The following is a 22,336-nucleotide window of genomic DNA, read 5'->3' as shown; positions in this document are numbered from 1 at the left end:
TTTTCCCATTGTTAGCCCCTCTACTAGGTGTAAAGATTTCTCCTAACACTTTGGGGGTGTCGTAGTTAAAGATGGAAGCTACATTGTAAAAAATGAAGAACACAGGACAGTTTACAGTCAACATGGTGCTCCCAAAGGAGAATGGAGTCTGCAGATTGATATAAACATTTACAGACATAATACTGATCTGTCACAACTGCCGTTCCATGTATGGATGTAGTGCACAGCTTTGGGCATGACTAGCTATTTTCAAATAGGGATGCTTGGTTTGTGATACAGAAAGTGAGAGAGGGGACTCAGTCGATGGCTCCCGTTGTTCAGATATATTCAGGACTTGGTGGAAGGATCAGATTCTCCAAGTGAGGATATACTGCTGGATCTACATTGGATACTACAAATAAGTTGCTATTGCCCAAGAATGTCCCATTGACCTTGAATTTGTTACATATGTGTAACTTAGTGTTTAATGCTTATCGAGGTTCCATGATAATTGGTGTTCTAGAGACAGATAGCTGCCGATTTTCCAGGTAGATCCCATTAGCTTCCCAATTGTAAGTGACAGACCTTACAAGGTGCATAGCTACATTCTGATGAAAACATCCCTGAAACAATGAAATCAAGGACAGAGGAACTGTAAACGCTAGCCCTGAACTCACAGAACAGGAAGCACAGTTCCACGTTAACAGACTCTGTCCTGTTGATTTTCTTTTAGACATGGATATTTGGCTGCCAGTAACATATCTGCTAGTTAATAGCTGGTTTTAAAGCATTATCCCAAAGGGCCACAGCTCTGCCAAGTATTTGATGTTGGTGGTCAAGATGCTGACTTGGACCTTCTGAACCAACCAAGAGAAACTGGCTGATTGGTACCAGGGAGGCACAAAGAAGAGAAAGTGTATGTGGCTCTGGTTACCTAGGTTTCAAAAGCATACTAATAAACTAAAGCTTGGGAAGTAATTAGAAAGGAAAAGAAGAGTGAGAAGAGACTGAGGGAGGAATGAGTGAGTTGCCTGGCTGTCTTGAGGCAGCCTTCAAGGATCAGCACTTGGATAAAAGCCAATGTATCAGTTCTAATCTTTGGCTTTTTGTTGGACTTAACAAGGACTTTAAAATGAATCCAGTCACAACTGACAGGCCCCATATGGATCCTGGTTTGAAACCTCCTCCTTAGTTCAGCATCAAATATTCTGAGAGTATAAAGAGCCCATGAGGGGACTTCAGAAGGGGAAAACAAAAAGCGTGCATAGACCCATGTGCGCACAGACACAATGGATGAAAACATTAGACTCGGTATCAGTGCTGAGTTACTGCAAGACAAGTGGCTTTGTGACGCCATAGACGGCTGCCTGTGCCCATTTGCCTTCCCCTTGATGCTCACTACTCATCCGAGCCAGTTCCTAGACTCTCCTCCATGAGTTCAGTCTACAGCTTTCTTTTATTTAATGCCTTTCATTTCAAACTGTGATAGGAAAGTGAAAATATTCTCCTTCAAGCATCAAAAATATCCCCCTCATCTTTGTTTAAAGCTGGCATGTCTCTAATCTCCATAAGCTACATCACAATGCAAGAACAAAGGCATCTGACCTGTATCCATGGCAACCTTCAAATTCTACACCTTTGCCTTTTGCATAAAGTGCTCCCTCCTCAACCCACCCTCCACACAAATACTAAATATGTTTAGCCAGGAAAGCAGGATTCCATATTCTTACAAGAGCTTCTGAGTCCACCTCATATGCCAAGGGAACTCATGCTCATTTCATGACAGCTTTTTGTTATTATTCTTATCATGGTGGCAAGGTTAAAATCTTCTGGTAGCTCATTTGAGATGCCCCAAAGGGTAGCACTCGATTCAGGAAAACATCCAGGGACTTTGTGAGCAGAGTTGGCTGGGTATAAAATAATAGATCACCACATAACACTTTATGTGCCAGGGCTTGAATATCCAGCCTTTGCACCTTCATGGCTACTGTTCGCTATTTAAATGGACACTGGCAGATTAAAAATATAAACCAAATAAAAGGCTAAGAGCATCATCCCTATGGAGTACATTTGTTTTAAAAGGAACAGAGCCACGAAGTTGTGTAAGTAGGTACTCAGACTGAGTAACTGTGTGGTCACATTCTTGTAACTTTTCTCATCCACCTAATATTTGTTACGCTAACTCACTGCAACTGCATCACATCTAACGTTAGGCCTCAGGCCTGCATCTGGTTGCCCATGCAGAGCCCATGGACATAAATCAGCTCAGCATAGGCACAGCAGTATAGCTGCTCCCAGTCAGGTACAGAATTTAGGCCTAAACTCTTTGGCATGGGGAGATTTCCTTCTCATTCTATTCGCTTTGGAAAGCACACTCTTGGATGCTGTTACAAAAATAAATAATCCCATCATCCCTGGTATAACTCCACTACAGGCAATGGGACTATATCAGGAGTAAATTTGTCCCCACATAGTTAGAAAAGCAACAGCTACAAACTGCAAGCCCTTCCATGTGTTATTAATGATACCTTGATTATTCAAACTGAAATGATCTGACTATTTCAATTTACTTTTCCCCAAACATGCTGCCAGCACTGGGATCCAGGGATGTGGAAAGGAGCTGGAGGCAAGATCCTAGTTTTGGTCCATGTCTAATCTGGGGCTTTGTAAAATCTTGTTTATAGAAATCTAAATGCAGGAGCTAACTTCAGTCACCTGATGGTGTTATATTATTGGTGTAATAATATTATATTATATATAGGTCCCTCTATGACCAAGTTGTGATGTGGTAACGATCATGTTATCGCATAATGAAGCTATGGGCATTCCATTATTGCAGCACTGTACAAACAGCTGAATCATGGTTACAGATAATGACACGATAGTATTCAATGGGATACTTCACGCAGACATACAGGAATCACCGGTCTGCTTCATTTCTCTTCAGCAGAGTTGCATGCTTGGGACCTGATCCAAACCCACTGAAGTAAATGGAAAGGCTCCCATCAACTTCCAGGGTCTTTGCATGAGAGCCACTTACTGGGAGACCAAATGATGCATCTAATTCGCCGAGAATGGAGCGGATTGTAGCCACATATTTTCAATACAGAAGTGTGGTTTGTGGACACTACACATCCCGGCATGCCGTGCTGCACATCAATCCAGTCAAGACCAGAAATGGATGTGCCAAAATACTCCCACACAGACTGACTGGGCTGCTGCTCGCAGTTCTAGTCAGAAGCAAAAAGTGTGAGAAATATCGTGATACAGCCGGTCTACGTTGCTGAGAGATATCCAGCCCAGGTTTACACACCCACAATCTTCAGAAAAAGAGCCCAACTGAAACGCTAAAAATGTAATTAGCTGGAAGAAAGGTAGTGTCATCTAATGGTTAGAGATGAGGAAAAGGAGCCATAAATCCTGGCTTCTGTATCTGGTTCTACCACTACCTCCCTGGCCAAGTTACTTCACCTTCTATGCCTCAGTTTCCCCATCTATAAAATGGGGATAATTAATAACCCTTGCCTACTTCACAGGGTGTTGTGAGGATTAATCAATTAATGTTTTTAAAGTGCTTTGAAATTCTGGGATGAAATATGCTACTGAAGTGCCCATAGTTATTAATTTACCTTACAGACCTGCTCAGTCAGTCAGACAGGTTCTAGTAGTGGCTAAGGCTCTGTGAACTATTAACCTGCACAGAATGGCACCTGCCTCTGCCTGTGCAGTCCCTGCACTGCTGGTATCTAACTTATTACCCTGTGAAGCTCTATCAGCCATCCCAAGTCTGCGGGGCTCCAAATTCTATTGAGTGATACACTGCCATGTTATCTATCACCTGGCTGCTGTCCCCGGACCCGCCAGTGAACTCTGCTTCAAGACTGAGCATACTGAAAGGCCGCCAGTTGCCGGGCGTGGCAGCTGTGCTTGTGGTGCAATTTCTCAGCCACCCAAAACAAAGTCTGCAGTTGCAAACCACATTTACGTATACAGATGAAAAGGAAAGCAGAGAGGAGAATGCAAAATAAATGGCACAGAGTGTACTAGTTCCTTTACTCCAGCTGGGAAGATACTTCAAATTTGGACACCATGGCAGGAAAGAGATGCTGTCTTCTCTTTCGCCCTTTGCCCTTTGCTCTCTCTCCCTCCTCCCCTCCTGCATGGAAAGTCCAGAGTCAGCAGAATTCCAAACACCCTGCTGGTGCCATGTTTATACAGCGTGTCCTCCTCGCTTAATTGCTTGACAACAGCTTTAGAACAAAAAAAGAGAGAGAAAAAGTGAACAGCTTGTTTTTTTGGACACAATACAACCTTCTTCCTCTCCCCCCTCCCCCCCTTTATGCTAGTAAAAGGAAACAGAGCCCTTTAAAGATCATCCATTCCCAACTCGTAGACTTTGAAGGTGTATTCTGGAAAAGTGCATGATAAATGGGACCTTTGCCTCATTCCCTTCTCTTAATTTAAATTATAAACACTAAAGGCTGGTGGGGTTGGTAATGGTACTCCCTTGCTTCATTGCTCTTTTCTGTGAGATGAAAAAGAGGGTTTTTATGCTTCATTTTCAGGTCTAATATGAAGGGCCAAACTATAGGGAATTAACTTATGAACATTGTGGTTGTGGCCCAGAAGAGCTGGTGTTTGTCTCTGGCTACTTTTTGTTAGTTTGCATGGGACATCATTACGCCCATTGGGTGCTGTGAGGAGTTGTTCTCTTATTGACTCAGAGAGCTATTTAAATTTCATAATAATGAAAGCAATGGCTTCCTTCTTAGGCACTGTTTATCCAACAACAGACTAGAATAGCACATGGTTTGATCTACCACTTTTTCTACTCTGGGTTCTCCAGAGCTCTCAGGGTTCCTTCCCCACTCTGAACTCTAGGGTACAGTTGTGGGGACCCGCATGAAAGACCCCCTAAGCTTATTCTTACCAGTTTCGGTTAAAAACTTCCCCAAGGTACAAACTTTGCCTTGGCCTTGAACAGTATGCTGCCACCACCAAGCGTTTTAAACAAAGAACAGGGAAAGAGACCACTTGGAGACCTCTTTCCTCAAAATATCCCCCCAAGCCCTACACCCCCTTTCCTGGGGAAGGCTTGATAAGAACCCTCACCAATTTGTACAGATGAACACAGACCCAAACCCTTGGATCTTAAGAACAATGAAAAATCAATCAGGTTCTTAAAAGAAGAATATTAATTAAAGAAAAGGTAAAAGAATCACTTCTGTAAAATCAGGATGGAAAATACAGGGTATTCAGATTCAAAACACAGAGGATCCTCCTCTGGGAAAAACCTTAAAGTTACAGAAAACAGGAATAAACCTCCCTCTTAACACCGGGAAAATTCACATAAAACAAAAGATAAACTCATCTGCCTTGCCTGGCTTACCTGTACTGGTTGCAATATTGGAGACTTGGATTAGGATGGGTTGAAGAAGATGGATTTCTGTCTGGCCTCTCTCAGTCCCAAGAAAGAACAAACACAGAAACAAAGAGCGCAAACAAAAGCCGGCCCCCCCCCCCCCCCCCCGCCAAGATTTGAAAGTATCCTGTTCCCTTATTGGTCCTTTGGGTCAGATGCCAGCCAGGTTAGCTGAGCTTCTTAACCCTTTACAGGTAACAGGATGTTGCCTCTGGCCAGGAGGGATTTTATAGCACTGTATACAGAAAGGTGGTTACCCTTCCCTTTATATTTATGACAAGAGCGCTATTTAAGGCAATGAGTTAGAAGCTGTTCAGGCAAAATCAGCAGCCATTCTCTGCACCCAGCAGTTGGTTGCACACAGACTTGGGCTGAAGTGATGGGTTTGGACATTTCAATCAGAGGAGCAACCAAAAGTTCATATAAAGCGCTATCAGAACCTTTTTGGATGCACAAGGACTGACTTTTCTCCAGAGATTTCTACTTCTTCCTGGTCTGGGACTTGCTGAAGACAACTTAGGGACAGAGTTTTTCCAGTATTTCAGAAATTATCCTTTCACATCTTTCAAGGGAGCTAGTAGACCTATGCAAAGAAAACCAAAGCAAATATACATCCATACTAGAATTAACCATTTTTAGCTCCTCAAAAGGCTTCTTTATCTGCCAGATGTCCTGGCTGATTCTAAGTTCATTCTTCTGACCCCAATCAGGATTTCATTCTCCAGACTCCATAAACAGTCCATACACAATCACACATGCCCCCCATTGTCCATAGTCAAAAGGATCAGACCCTATCTTTTGAGCAATGTATTTTCCGATTTTCAGTGCCCTTCCAAAAAAGCTCTCCATGTTCAATGCATTTCACTGGAGTTAAATTGTGTTTCCCTGTATTTCTCTCCAAAGTGCCTTATTTATAGCTTCCCAATTCTGGGGGCATAGCAGGAGAATGGTACGGCATCCTGCAAGTTCATTTCTGGGGTGGGGACCCCTTCTCCTGGAAACAACAAAGTTCTCACTTGAAAACAAAATGAAAATATAAACATAATAAGGGAGAATTCAAATGGGCTTGAGCTCAATGGAAGCTGCCTCTGCAGTACCCAGCTGTTTTCCCAGGGGACATTTGCTGTCATAACTTGCTGACCTGGCTTGGGGGTGGTATGAGAAAAACCATCAGAGTCTGCTTTCTGCTTCATAAACCAACAGCCAGCTCAATGTGTCTGCTTCTCCCATGCCCTTCCCATGCAGTGAACCACAGAGATGGGGCCTAATTTAGCCTGGGATCATCTGTTTACTGCTATATTTATTTCTCGGCCCTCAATCATGTATGAAAAGGGTTAATTAATGGCACGCCGTAGAAGTGTACAGAATCTGAGGAACCACCTTATTTCAATTATCTTATCTGAGTCATAGAAACACCTCTTGAATACGAGCTGCACTGGAAATATGTCAGGTCTGTGCGTTCCTTTTTGCATTTTTGGGTGTGAATTCTAGTGCCAATCTGAGTTCTGTTGTGAAGCACAGGGCTGATAGTGCCAGACAAAGACAGCCATCAAGTGGGAAGGTGTTAGGCAAGCTTCCTCTAGCTGCTCTACCAATGTATCTCAATACTAGACCTACAGTCGCCCTTGCACTTCCAGTCCTGGGACTAAGCACCTCAGTCTTGATCTGCAGCATTCCCTGTTATTCTAGTCCTGGGCACCCAACCAGCTCTGCCAACGTCCCTTTGTCCCGACCTGCACACCTTGATATTCCTCAATGCCCCCACCCCTCAAAAAGCTTTGCCAATGAACTTTTTCTAGGCCTGTGCAAGATAGTTGCAGCAAAATTGCAAGCTCTCAAACTGGGGTGCTTTTTTATGTGTACTGAAATCCGAGAAAATGTAGCATTCTGACCCAATTTTTCACATTCATAAAATATCTTCACCAAACTGGGCATAATAATTTTTCCCACTGTTTGGATGTCAATGCAGGTTTTTTGCAGTGAATTTTCAAGGTTTGAATCAAGCCATGTGGTTTCAGTCCCAGGGTATTGGCTTGTGTTCCCTGGTTGGCTAGGTGTACCCCATGGGACCTGCAGGATTAGCAGTAGCCATTTTAGCTCTTTCTCTGCAGAAGCAGCCCTGATAAGCTGCTGTCACTTACCAATGCAAGATACATCTGTGCTGTTTTTACAAGCAAAACAGCTTGGGAGGGGATTATGATTTCTAGGAACATTCCACTTTTTATATAAGTTAATTGCTTTGCACCATACCACAGCTTCATTTGGCCAACCATTTCTAAATTTCTGTTCTGATGTGCTTTTGCCATTACCGTGGGCCTAGTGTCCCCGTTACTTGATTGAGGCCTGACTGACCATGGCCTCGCTTAATCCCCCTTGATTTGAGGGAACTGACTGAAGTTTTATTACCACAGTTTAATCCCCATGATTTTCAGCCAGGGAACTGCTTGCAGCTTCCCCTGTTTACTTTGCCAGTGTTTGAGACTGTAAATAAGCCTCCCGTTTATTATTAGAACAATATACTGTTTTATAAGGGGAGCGCAGCTGCCTGAGAAGGTTCAGAGCTCTCTCCTGCAGCACTCGAGCATCAGAGGCATTGCACGTACACAAAGTGGGTCAAGAGCCATAACACTGGCAGCAGCAGGGGTGATTCTCCAATCACAAAGGCACTTCTCCAAAAGAGACACCATTAGTGTGGGGCCATAACCAGACATGCTAGCCAGACCTAAGGGCCCCAGCATAGCTTCCTCAGTAATGGCCTTCTTCCAATGAGGCTGTTCTTCCTGCAGATCTTGGAGAGCCGACAGACACAGGGGTCAGCCCTGGTGCTCCAGTTCTGGATCTCTTCTGATCAGAACCTAGCTATGCTAAGGACTAGGCTACAGATCAAGCAAACTCATGCTGGGCCAAATTCTCTAGTGCTATACTCCATTGACTTGGACATGTGACTTTGATCAGTGTTTGAATGCACCTGTCCCCTCAAGAAAGACTGGATCAGAATGAAGCATGCAAGGTCACAAATAGCTCGTTCCGACATTGGGATTTTGCAATTTGAGGCACGATTTTTGATTGCTAGAGAAAAATGCCTTGGTTCTCTCTCCCTGCACAGGGTTCTCAGAGAAAGCAGGAGAGACAGAAAAATCAGACGAGGAAAAACTGTTAATGACGAGATTTGCCAAATAAGTGAGTGCATTCAGTGGCCTGGAAAATGAGCCGGCGAGTGATATAAGAGCTCTTTCTGAATCCTGCACGCTCAAGGAAACATTCAATATATCTTGAAGTGAAAATATGCCTTGGCTTTTGCTGCCGGTGTAAATATTTGTGTTCGCAAATGTTGGCAAATATTTGAGACATCTATGTTGTTTAACCAAGAGCTTTGTCTCTCAGACTCCATCTCCCTTTTTGGTCTCCTTTGTAATCACATTAGCCTGGAAGAATTCTCCTGATATTTGTGTGGAGGATGGGATCAGAATCATTTCCATGTGTACACTGAAAACCAGACAGGAGCTTTCAGACCGGGACCAGCAAAGGGCATTGGAAAGTCTGGCTAAAATCGTGTGCAGCATCAGTTTAATTTTCTCTGATACAATCTCAATTCGGGGGAAAGGCTAGATTAACCTGCATTTGCAGGCATGGTCATGCAGATCTTTCCTTCTCAGTAATTTCAGTGATCCGACTGATGACTGATATTCCTCGAAACTGATCGAGGGCAGGGACAAAATCCTTAACCGTCTTTCTGTTTTATATGTGGTGGTAACTCAGGGCAGGTGTGCTGGCACTTCATGTCTGTTACAAGCTCTAACACAAAAGCTCAGTGTCCCAGGCTCTAATCAGTCCGGTGGAAAGCTCTGAGGAAAGAGGACCTAGCTGCCAGAAGAGCAGAAGTTAGAGTGACACCAGTCTGGGAATGTAACGCAGAGGACTTTATCCTTGAGCCCATTGTATTTGTGCCTATCTGATATGGAAATGTGCTTTGTTGCTTCAATATTTATTATTCTTTTCTTTTTGAACTTGGAAGCTTCGAAACCTGATAGGAGTGAGTCTTGGGATGTTATTATTAAGCAGCAAATGAACAAACCGCCCCCCCCACACACACACACAATCCAATATGAAAAGTCCCCTGCACACACTCTGTGTCCAGCTCCTATCAAGAGTCCATCTTTCCATCTCATCAGTCTTATTTCCATGTAGTGATGTCATAGCTACCAACCTGTGACAGCAAAAAACACTGAAGGAAATTCCTGAAAATGTACAGGGAAACATTATCCATCATATTTCCTAACCAGGGTAGGGAAAGCTTTGAAGGGGACCTGGATAGCTCTAGGGTTTGGTAATGGGGGACAAAGTCTTCAGCTCTAAGTCACTGGCTTGAATTCTGACCAGTAACCAAAGATATTACCAACTCTAGGCTGTTTGGGGACCAATGTGAAGTGTGTTGCATCAGGGTATTCAACTCCTAGCAGACAAGAGTCTACAGAACAAAATCCACCATCGCAGCTAACTGACAGTGTTCGGAGAGAGACTTTTGACTGAATGAATGTGGAGACTAGAGCTGCATAAAATAATGTGACTAAAATAAGCCCAGGGCCAAATCCTTTATCCAGGCTTTGTGCGGGACTCAAAACCAATAAATCTTGTAAACTTTTAAAAATGTGTGTGGGGAGGGAGGGTGACTGCATTGTTGAGTTCTGTCCAAAAGCAGGTGTGCCACAAGAAGATTCTGCAGGACTTCCAGATCTATTTTTTCAAGTGGAAGATGTTTAAAGAAATTTAGATAAGCAACTATACTTTTGGGTGCTTATCTGAACCTCCAAAGTTTTGAAAGGTCAGCCATCACTGGTGAAGACAGAACAATCTTTTCCCCCTAGAGGTGGGTATCTTACAGCTGAGGCATTAACCTCTGAATAAACAACCCTGTAATAAAGGCCGTTTGCTAACTCACGGAAGTATAAACACAGACTGCATTCTTGTGATTATAAACCCACAAATACAGGACACACTCCTGGGAATGGGCTTGATACATTTTCCTCTTTGATTCCTACCTCTCGGGAAGATTAAATAGTGTCATTGTCAGGTTAATACATAATGACCCTGGTGTCTCCAGACATTATTGCATTGCAAATAAGATTGGCATTTACATATTTCTCAATTGCCCAAGGGTACAGAAGACATGTTTGAAGAATCTGCACAGGGAGTACACTGGGAAGCAGCAGCACTGTATATATGGCAGACAAAGGGCACGGCACCCTGTTAATGGATCGGGGAAGAGGATGGCTCCCTTAATGAGCCAGCATAAGCCCTCCAGCCATAGTGGCAAACAGCTGTCAGTCAGCAACATGCTCATATATTAGATGAGTCCCCCAGAGATAAGCTGAGTGCTAACCATGCCAAGGCAGGCCCCTGCCCCAGGGATGGTGGAGCCATCTCCAATTTGCTCCTGCAATGGAGCAGCTGTACAGACACCCTTGCTAGGCCGAAGTTGGATTTAAAATACAAAACTTGTTCTTCCAGATTGATGGTGGTGGTGGTGGTGGTGGCCTGTGATAGACAAGAGGTCAGACTGGATGATCTGGTGGCCCCTTCTGGCCTTAAATTCTATGACTCTATGATTCCTAAATAGTCATAGGCCTCAGTGGCAGGAGAAGTGCTTTCTGTGTATATGGTTTGTAAAATCATATCGTCCTCATGGCTAAAGTCAGGATGAAACTCCCTCCAGAGATATCAGTATTGCTCTTGAGTCCGACACGGAGGATCTCAGAGAGCAATGCAATGCTTCCCCTTCATTCCTAAGGGCTAAACATGCTTCCTGCACAGCATTGCTGGCCTCTGCCAGTCTGGGGAGTGATGGACCTGCTTGGACTCTGATTCCACCATGCAGTACATTAGACTCCCAGACTGGCCTACGCCTTCTGAAGTCTGAAGTCATGTCTGATTGGACATCTCTTCACATGTGGTGAGGTCTACAGCTCACCACACTACAGCACACAGTGTGACTTGTACAGTACAACTGGTGTTCTATGCCTAAGCCACATATCATGCAATATCTCTGCTGAGCCCCATCTGCAGCAGCACTGTGGATTGGAACTTTTGCTGACTGCTTGGCAGGTCTTTCTGCTTTGTCTGAAAGGGACCCCTGGGTCAACACACCTTGGGCCAGCAGAGCTGGGAAGAGTGCTGCAGGGGCAGCTTGCTTAGTCCCCGGAAGAAACAGCACCTTGCAATCTTGCACTGACACCGTTTGTTTGATGTTTGGTTTGGCATTGAGGACCTTGATTCGTTTGGCTAAGTGGCATGGAAGAGATACAAGTGTTGCCAAGGTGCAACCAAGTATCTTCCCATCATCTGGGATCCAGGTAGCAAAGTTTTGCTGTACCATATATTCATTGGGGACTATTGATCATATCGACTCCAGCAGCAGTCTGCCCCTAGCTCTGCTATTTCTCATACTTCTCCAAAGTTATGCACCATTTCTCTCCACTTTGCCAAGGGAGGGGCCCTCCCTGTAAAAATTCACAAAGCCACTATGCTATCCTCTTTGAAATCCCTCCTTAAAACACACCTATCCTGTGATGTCCACTAAGCAACTGACAATGGCTAGGCAGATAGTGTGACCATTGTTTATTATGCTAATCTTAATCATTTTATTGTTCCCCTACACTCTCCCATCTGGGTGCTGTGTGTTCTTTTTCCACCTGTTTTCTGTCTAAAAGACAGTAAGCTCTTTGGAGCAGGGACTGTCTTTTTTTCATATCTGTGTATAGAGCCTAGCACAATGTGGTCCTGATTCCTGACTGGGAACACTACCACCATCAAACATTATATCAGAATATCTCATATGGGATGAAACACCAGGGAAACAAGGTCCCTCGTCTCTTACCAGACCCTTAGTCAAGAGAGGATGCAACAAGCAAGAAAATGATCGGCCTGGACAATTCTAGGAACGAGCACTCACATGATATTATTTTATCTATATTATTATCTATCTATATTATTCTATCATCATGATATTAACATGATGATAGAAAATTAAATGCACGCTCCAAACCCAGCCACTAAATCTTGCAGTGACCTAATTTTTCATAGGAACGATATCTCAGGCAAGGCCTGTGTGGCCCAGAAAAGAAAAAAGAAAGTTCTAAAATTCCCTAATTCCACTTATCAGCTCCTTCTCCTGAAACTGCTCCTCTTCCCAGGGAGACAAGGCCCTGCCATCTTCATGATTTCTTCATCCTCCTTCTGATTATATGAGTCATGTTCATCCAATCAAGGAACAGAAATAATATCATGTGACTTGCCAGCTAGGTGACCAATCACAAGTGACGCAGCTTAAATATTGAATAGCAAGTCCTGAGCATACCCTGTAAAGTATTTGTGAAGAAAAAATTTGTCCCATAAATTCAGATGATGAGGAAATTTCTGTCTGCTCACGGATATCCTACAGGCTTAAAAAAGCGGCTAGAGTCACCACCAGATAAATTATTTTCTGTGAACTATTCACTCACTTTTATTTCTCAGTGGGCCTTATGTCTCCCAGTTATTTGTGGTCATTGATTCTGCATTTAGGGCCTTGTCCAAAGCCCACTGAAGTCAATAGAAAGAATCTCCTTCATTTCAATGAGCTTTGGATCAGGCTGTAAGTGAGGATCTGGCAGAGTTTTTGTGTATTCCAGTGTAGAAAGATCATCTGCTAATGTCTGTACAGGGTTCTGTAGCAATTTAGCTTCTTACTGCTTCCAGTCTGTTTTCTTCTTGGTGTGCTGGATGCTGTTTTTTGTGGGGTTAGTCTAAGATATTTTAGCACTGTTAATTTCTCGGAGACACTGGTTTTATCATGGCTCTTGGGCCTGGCGCTGAAGCTGCATGAGGATGGAGCATGTTTGTATCAAAGTTCTGGTTTTAATCTTCTAATGGTTTGGGATGGAATGAGTGTGCATGTTACCTGGACTGTGATGGTACCATAATTGTACAGGATCTTTCTGCACATGGATTAGTAGTGAGAATCATCCTAGACCTTCTCCACTAATCAGTGTGCAAAAATAGGGTCAGCCCTCATGCACAGCCCTCAGAGGAACACGGCCTTTCAGAAGGGTGGAGAGTAAGGAGAAAGAGGGCCTATCATGAAGTCCCTTCCCTTGCCAGACAGTACTACAGCAAAATTATAGTTCAAGGCAACAATGTACAACAAAGATCGATAGCTGTGGCTGTTTCATTTAGGGACCTGGGGGAGGCACTGGAACCAGGAAGTACCCTCCCCTGTGAGATAAGGGAGACCTGGCCACCCATGAACAACTGGAATCCAGGCATCCATATGAAAAAATCTGGTGCCAGCAATGTAATTCCCATCCTCAGCAGTCCCTAACCCCCACCTTCCACTCCTCTCTCTCTTTCTCAGTATAACCAGCTGACTGTTTTCACAACCAGGAAACAATCAAACAATCTTTTCAGCTATGTCTCCCCTTTTAAAGGGCTCTGTCAAAGGCATTTACTCCCAAAGTTTGATCTCCTGTGCTGTTAAAAATGGTTATTCCAGCCCCCCAGTGGGGAATGGCCTCTGGGTTACAAATATCTGTGTTTTGTTAAGTAAATAATCACATACAATAAAATATCCACCTAAATGTCAAAATGAAAAACAAGCCACCGGTTCTGTAAGCCCCCCCCCCCCCCCCAAAACAGTGCTGGCTGTGCACCCCCTGCTGGTTCCGCAATTGCAGGTGATTTGAGGCTATTTCCAGGACCATGTGCTGACATCCCTGGTGATTCCGATAGACAAGCTAGGAAACAAAGCAAACGAGTGACTTGGGCTCATTTCACTCCCGTATGATGGGTCAGTCGGGGGTGAGGTCAATGTCTGAGCAAAGGAAAGAGGACAAAATCAGAAGAATGTCCTAGTCCAGTTTGTAAAGTGGTTTTCAAAATAATAGCTACGGGGAAATATAAATACAGATTGTTGCCCGTTTCGGGGGGAGGGGGGCACAAAGGTGGGAGAGAAGTATTTTTCCAGCTCTCCAGAGGCACCTAGAGGCTAAAGTTGATGGGCAGCTTGGGTGGAGAGCTGTTCTGAACATCTGGCCATAAGTGCCCCCTGGGGAGTTGCTGCGTGCTGAGCTGCTCTGAAAATTGGGCTGCACTTGTACATGGGGCGCACTGGAAAATCCAGCCCTGAGCTCTTATGGAAATCTGTCCGTATGTGACTTTCCCAAGGCCACCGAGTGAGTCAGTGGCAGAGCTGGGCACCAAACCCCCAAGTGTTCTGGCTCTTTGTCTGTGCACCATAACCACTAGACTGGGTAGCTGCTGCCTTGCCTGTAACAAAGTCTTGCATGTTTAATTGCCTACCTGCTTGTAAGGGTTCACATGCTCAGCATGAGGGTTTATAAACCTACAGAGAAACCAGCTGAACTCTCCAGTCACCTTTCCCCTTCCTCTAAGAGTGAAGTGCGCTGTAGGTGTTGTAGCCTCAGGCCAGGCCCTGCTACATCTGAGCCCGCAGGAAAGCCAGACAGGTGACCTGCACCATGCACAATGGCAGCCTGGGGTCTTGGATCCCACCGTGCTTCTTGGTGCAGCCCAGGCTGCTAGAATGGAGCTGGCACAAGGAAAGCCAGGCACAGTTGGGCCCTGACAGACAGCTTGCTGCTGTGCCTAAGATTCTGAGCTTAGTCGGCACTGAGAGTCACCGGGATTCATTTCTCAGACATTTATTCATGTATAATTGCCTGTCTGGCTGTCTTAAAGCTAATGACTGGATGTGAAGATTTCCAGTTCAGGTTTGTGAGAAGGTAATTACATCGCAATCTCACTCTACGACTATTCCTTGAACACAGATAAACTTGTTTGAGTGGGTTTGCATGTCGCAGGAATCAGCTATATTACAGAGCTCAGGCATGGCAGAACAGATAAGGGAATGTTTTTGCGGCTGCTTTTTATTGGGTGACCCGTTAAAAGCTTTTTCTGAGGGGGTGTGTAACCCCAGCAGGGGTTAACGCATCAGCTTCTCACCTCTGGAGATCTTGTCTTAATCTGGCCACTGGTCACAAGGGAGGAGTCTGGCGGGTCCCCCTTGCCCAGTCCCCAGTGGAAGTTTATTCAAAGACATTCTGGCAGCACTCTATATGATTAGCAGCCCAATTTGCTCAAGAAGAGCCCATGACTTGATACAAGCGATGCTGCAGGTTGAGACTAAAGTATATTGGCAGAGCTGGGTGGAGAACCGCAGCAAAGGGGCCTGTAGTACAGGATACATCAGCAGAGCTGCCTGGGGAAAGCCCAGGTCTAGAATAGCAGAGGGGAGCTGCAGATCCAGAGCAAGTTCTATTGGCAGAGTTGCATGGGTGCTAACTGCAGGCAGTGCTGCAGATCAGGATCCAGGTGTATTGGCAGAGAGGTGCATGGCTTGGCTCGAGCCAACACTATCAGACACACAACCTCCCTGAAATTCACCCCCGTATTAAAAGGCAAACTAACACGAAGCATTCTCTTCAAACATCAGTGAAATGCTAGTAACTCCAGCAGGAACAAGATCCCCTCCCAGGCCCAGTCACTTAGAACCATGATTTCTAGATAAAAAACAACCTACAAACACTTGCTTCCTCTATGAATTTTAGGTAAGAGACATATCCCTTAGGTGAGCCTACATTAGAGAAGCCTATACCCATGTTTCAGACCTGGTGCAGCTGTAGTCATAGTAGCCAGGGTGTAGGCTCGGGTATAGACTGGATGCAGGCACAATACCACCATGCCATCGAATGCTACTGCTGGGAACTTAGTACTAAGTTCCTAGCGTGCACAAGGCCTTACAGCTCATCGAAGCGCCTACTGCTCCCATCATCACCCTGGGGCTCTTTAGAGTTCTCCAGGGGGCAGGCTGGGGCACTTACTTTCGCCTTCTGAAAGTGTCTCCTGTACTGTTGCTTTAAAGCTCTTGCCCCCTTCAGAGGCACGAGCCAATGTCCTGAGATCATCCCTCAGTCCAATCAAGCTGTTAAAGCCTCTCAAATCTTTCTTGCTCAGCAGCACTTCATATAAATCCAGTAATGTGCGTATCACTCTGGCTGCCAACTGCTTTTTTATCGGGAGGGAGGGGTCGCTCAGTGGTTATTATCGCAGTCACTGCTCCATTTCCCAGGGGGATCCCTGCAACTGCCAAGCTGCCAGAAAACATCTTGAGGAGGGAGGCATGTTTCAGGCCCCTGGGAATTCAGCTGGCAAATGTGATGCAGTGGGTAAGGATTAGCAACCCATTAGGAGAGGGGTTTGGGGCTGCGTTGGTGAAATCCTTTCCCTCAGCAACAGATGCCAGAGAGCAATGCAGAGACTACACAAATTCAGTGCACAGGTGGTGCTTCGGAATCAAACTCATGCCATTAAATATCAATAAGGACTTAGGGGCATTGCATAGCACTTCCCTAAGGGAGACAGAGTATTCCCTGGGATGAACCCAACTGACCCATTCTGTGTTTCATTTGCTTGATAGAGACACAGCCAAAAGAGCACTTTTTGGCATGAATAAAACATGCTTCTTGAGTATCAGCAATCACTAGTTTGTCAGCGAGTGTCTGAATGTGGCAGGGGCTATTAAGCTAGTCCTCAGTCTCAATGGATCCTTAGAGGCTGGCAGAATGCCCAGCCCCCCAGGGATGGCGAAGTCTATGCTGTCCCTTTGGGCTATTGGAGGAAGCACAGCCTCATGAATGGAGCAGCTACAGCCCAAGAGGGGGTTTTACTTCCTGGGATCTAATCCCAGCCCTTGCACTTATTTACTATGTTAGGCCTAAACTACATTACAAAGTTAGGTCGACATAAGCTGCCGTGCATTGAGCTAGGTGTACATGTGTCCACACTTAAATTTGTCCCCACTGATGTAAACTTTCCATTATGCTGGCATAGTAACATCACCTCCCCAAGTGGTGTTGAGCCATGGTCCATGTATTGAGGTCAATGCAGGGCAAATTAGACACTGAATTATCTATGTTGACCCTAGCAATCCTTCAGCAGCTGTCCCACAATGCCCAACATTGACCATTCTGGTCACAACTATGAACTCCATCATCCAGGGTCTTGCAGACTGGAAGCCCCCGTACTCCCCTTTAAAACTCTGTGCTGCTGTTGCTGCCTTGAGGAGTTCCACTGCCACACCTGCAGAACACCTGAGCCGGATAAGGAGGATAAGGAAAAGGACTCATGATGTTCAGTGAGATCCTACAAGCCAGTGCTGCATCAGACCGTGAACAGAGGGCTTGGAGCTCAGCATGCAGCTCCATGAATGTGGTCTTGCGCATCCAAAAGTTCAGCAGCCATCGTCATCCCAAGCCTGCATTATGATGTGATCCCACAGACAGTGCTCGTTTCTTGGGCCCAGAAGCAACTCTCCACTGTTTGCAGCTCTTGCATGGGTGCCACCAGCAATCCTGACCTGGTTCTCGCTCTTTCCCACAGCCAACTGCCCTCCAGGAAATCGTCATGTTCCCCCACGGTTCTTCTTTCAGCTCTGCAAATACTGGAGGATTGTGCATCCTCTGCTTGAAATGCTCATGACAATAGTGCAGAGCTGCACAGGCTCCATGCTTCCATTAGAGATGGCGGACAGTGACAAATCCTATGTGGGTTTGTGGGATTTTCAGAACAGGTGTGAAAATTATGGGGAAAAGATGGCATTATGGGGGAGGGGAGAAAGTTGCGTGATGGAAACTTGACCCTGCAGTCCCAGTCACCCGTGCACAACTTGTTTCTGGCCCCACCATGCATTGCCAAACTTCCCAAATGATCTGCACTGGATGGTGGCAAGTTGCACAGTGAGGTACCCACCCATGGTGCACCACACTGTGCATCGAAACAAGTACTCCTGGTGAGTGTTTGCAGTGCTGTCATGGGGCATGGCTACTCTCCCGTCTTCTTCCCCTCAGAAACGGCACAGACTGCAGTGGTTGTGCCTTCACCAAACCATTTTATTTGAAGTTCCCACTACCATTTCCACAACAATCCCTGTGCAACAATCAGTCTATTTACCGCACCACCATGGTTTTTGCCCCTCTCCCCAGGACCTGAGGGGAACAGAGGTCTCAGTCCCACAAGGTCTCCATGTAACTGGACTCAACTAGCGCTGGTCCCCTCTCTCCCTTTGGCACTTCCTTCCTGCCTCTTTATCAGCCTTGGGCTGATGGGCTAATTGACTCCCTATCCCATCCAGCGGGCCAGCCTGATTGTCTTATTACCTCTGTCAGCTTTCCCAAGGGGAACTAATTAACATCTGTGTGATCAGAGTGCGGGCTCACCTGTTCGCTCCCTGCACTGTCACAAGCACTGACACAAGGAGCCAAGTATGCACGCCCACAAGCGATGTACTAACTAGGGCAGCTTTATGCTGACATAACTTGCGTTGGCAAAAGTTTATAGTGCGAACATGCCTGAAGCTCGGGCAAGTCACTTCACCTCTCTGTGCCTCAGTTTGAGGTAGTGACACTGACACCTCATACTGCATCATGGAGCTTAATTCATGAATAATGTCTGTCAAATGCATAGAGATTTTCAGTTGGGAAGGGCTGAGAAAAGACAAATTCATTGTTATCATTTGTTAGTATGCAGCATGGCCAGGTTCTGAGCCCGGTTCAGGCTCCTTGGCCAGAATCATGGTGGATAGAATCATAGAACCGTAGGGTTCGAAGGGATCACCAGGGTCATCTAGTCTAACCCCCTGCCAAGATGCAGGATTTGATGGGTCTAAACCCTCCAAGACAGACGGTTATCCAGCCTCCTTTTGACGCATGGTCTTGAGATAGGCTCAATGATGAGCAGTTTCTCAGTGCTTTTGACCCAGTTCGGCAAAGCATTTACACACATGCCTAAGTGGAAGCCATTGAAGTCAATTGGATTTAGGACCACGTTGGAATGCTTTGAATCAGGGCTAAAGCTGGTCAAAAATTATCCGACTGAATGTTTTTCCATTGGAAAATGCGTTTAGAAACTTTCTGTGGAAACATTTAGAAAAAAAATCAAAGCAAAGGGTCTCAGTCAGGTTGGGAGGTTCCTTTTTGACATTTTCAGAATGGAATATTTAGATTTTGGTTTTGAAATGACTTTTTGTTTTGAAATTTATTTGAATTTAAATTAGAATAGAAACATTTTAAAAAGCCAACATTGAAACAAAATGTTTTGATATGATCAAAATAAAATGTTTTGATTGATCTAAATGGAATGTTTTTGAAACATTTTGTTTCACAGAAATTTTTGAAATGTCATGGCATTTCAGGATGAAAACAAATTTTGAAATGTTGGAATTTTCCACAGAATGGAAATTCCAATTCCTGCACAGTGACTCAGGACTGGCATGGACAATGCACCCATCCTCAGCAAAACTATAAAGAGCATTTGAGCTGAAGACTGTCCTGCATATTTACATTCATCATTAAAATTCCAGGCACGATAGGGCTCTGTGAACCCCTTGTGCCTTGGTATTTAACACCCATCTTACCCATGTAGGTTTCTGTGGTTTAATTCTCAAGGTGTTTTAATAACACTGAGCTGGCAATTGGGGAAAGACTTGATCAAAACAAAAACAAATTTCAAGAGCCTAAATCATTAGAATGACACAAAGCAACCAAATCCTTGAAAGGGTCTGTAACCACAAACCACATCACTCCATCGTAAAGAAGGGAGATGTGCCTTTTTTTTCTTGTAGTAAGTATTAAATATTACTTACCAAGGTGACAAATTTATTGCTACAGTAATTACACAATTGCTTTATTACATGCCACCAGAGTAAGAAAAATATATATATTAAAAAATCACTTACGTCTAAACCAAAACAGCCAGCAAAGAATTACTGAGGGCAGTAAATAAATGTGACATGTATAATTATTTATTTGGGTGGAACCTAGTGTTTCATAGTAAAAATCTCCTGTCACTCTCAAGTCCTCCTAGCGCTATGCAGATGGTGTTGCCAAGTGTTTGCAGTGTTTTGAAACATTTACATCTTAGATGGGATTGTCCCCCAATCTGGCAAAGCATCTACAATTCCTAAATTGAGTTAAATGTTGGAAACCATGTGTGACAAGAAGATGTCATTGTGATGGGTTGGATCACAGAAACCCCCTTGGGGCTGCCAACTGATGTGCCAAGACTACTTCTGCCCCTGCTTTCCCTGCCAACTTGGGACCCCAGCACTCTCTCTTGTTGAGCCAGACACGCCAGTCTGCTCCAGCACAGACCCAGGGTCTGAACCACGTTCCCCAAAGCTGCAGACTTAACTGAAAGCAACTGAAGAAGTGTTCCTTTCTTTAACACTCAGATGCCCAATTCCCAATGGGGTCCAAACCCCAAATAAATCCGTTTTAATTCATAAATTGTTTGACCTCTAAAACAATGATAGAGAGATATGCACAGCTGTTTGCCCCGCCCCCCAGTATTAATACATACTCTGGGTTAATTAATAAGCAAAAAGTGATTTTACTGAATACAGAAAGTAGGATTTAAGTGGTTCTAGGCAGTAACAGACAGAACAAAGTGAATTACCAAGCAAAATAAAATAGAACACACAAGTCTATGTCTAAGAAAACTGAATACTGATAAAAACCTCACCCAGTAAGCTTCCTTTTACAGACGAGTCTCCTTCTAGTCTGGGTCCAGCAATCACTCACTCCCCCTGTAGTTACTATCCTTTGTTCCAATTTCGTTCAGGTATCCTTGGGGGTGGAGAGGCTGTCTCTTTAGCCAGCTGAAGACAAAATAGAGCGGTCTCCCAGGGGTTTAAATAGACTTTCTCTTGTGAGTGGAGAACCCCTCCTCTGTCCTATGCAAAGTCCAGCTACAAGATGGAGTTCTGGAGTCACATGGGCCAGTCACATGTCCATGCATGACTCAGAACTTACAGGTAGCAGCCATGGGTCACATGCTACCTTGAACGTCCTCAAGTAGTCTTCTTATGTGGATTGGAGCATTCCAAGATCCATTGTCCCTTAAGTGCTTCTTGATTGGGCACTTAATTTGCACATTAAACATAGAATCTGACCAAATGCTTTACAAAGGCTACTTAAAAATCAAGCAAGTACACAGCCAATATTCATAACTTCAAATACAAAAATGATACATGCATACAAATAGGATTAATAGATTCAGTAGATCATAACCTCTACAGAGATATGTTACATGGCATATGCAGCATAAAACATATTCTAGTTATGTCATATATACATTCATAAGCATATTTCCATAAAGCCTTATGGGGTGCACCATCACAGTGGTATCATAATCATTACTTAGAGTGTAAGCTGTCTGGGACAAGGACTGCCTTTTTGTTCTCTGTTTGAACTACGCCCAGCACAATGGAGTCCTGGTCCGTGATTGGGGCTCCTAGGTGTTACTGCAATGCAAATACTAAATAATCATCATCACCATCATCCCGGGAGTGTTGTCATCATGCTGTGCACCACACACTGTACACATTTCTAAAAGGGACAGCCTCAGCTTCAGTAACGTGACCTGAGAATGGGAATTAGTGGCTTACAGATCAGACCTTCTTCATGGGACTTGATCTGATTTATGGCGTTCAAAAACTACTAAAATAAATAAATAATGGCGTTATTTTCAGGAAGTTTGATAAACTGAATGATTAGCAACAATGTTCTCACTATTTTGATTTCAGTAAGCCTGACCCTGTAATGCTGGAAACCCGAACACAGATGCATTAAGGCAACTGCATGGAACTAAGGGAAACTGCCTATGAATAGACCAGGCCATGCTGAGTGAAGAACAAAACTTAAGCAAAGAGCATAAACAGCACAAAGGCCCCAATTCAGCACAATACCTGTGTAATACTGAGCACATAATAATACCGAGCTCTTGTACGGCGTCTTTCAGTGGGACTATTCCCAAGGTCAAAACTACATATGTGCTAAAGCACCTTGCAGAATCACTGCCACAGGGAGGAAAGATGGCCTTGTGATA

The sequence above is a fragment of the Chelonia mydas genome, chromosome 9, assembly GCF_015237465.2.
Source record: "Chelonia mydas isolate rCheMyd1 chromosome 9, rCheMyd1.pri.v2, whole genome shotgun sequence".
Classification (NCBI taxonomy): Eukaryota; Metazoa; Chordata; order Testudines; family Cheloniidae; genus Chelonia; species Chelonia mydas.
The sequence above is the reverse complement of the archived record's forward strand: the minus strand, read 5'-3'. Positions refer to the sequence as shown.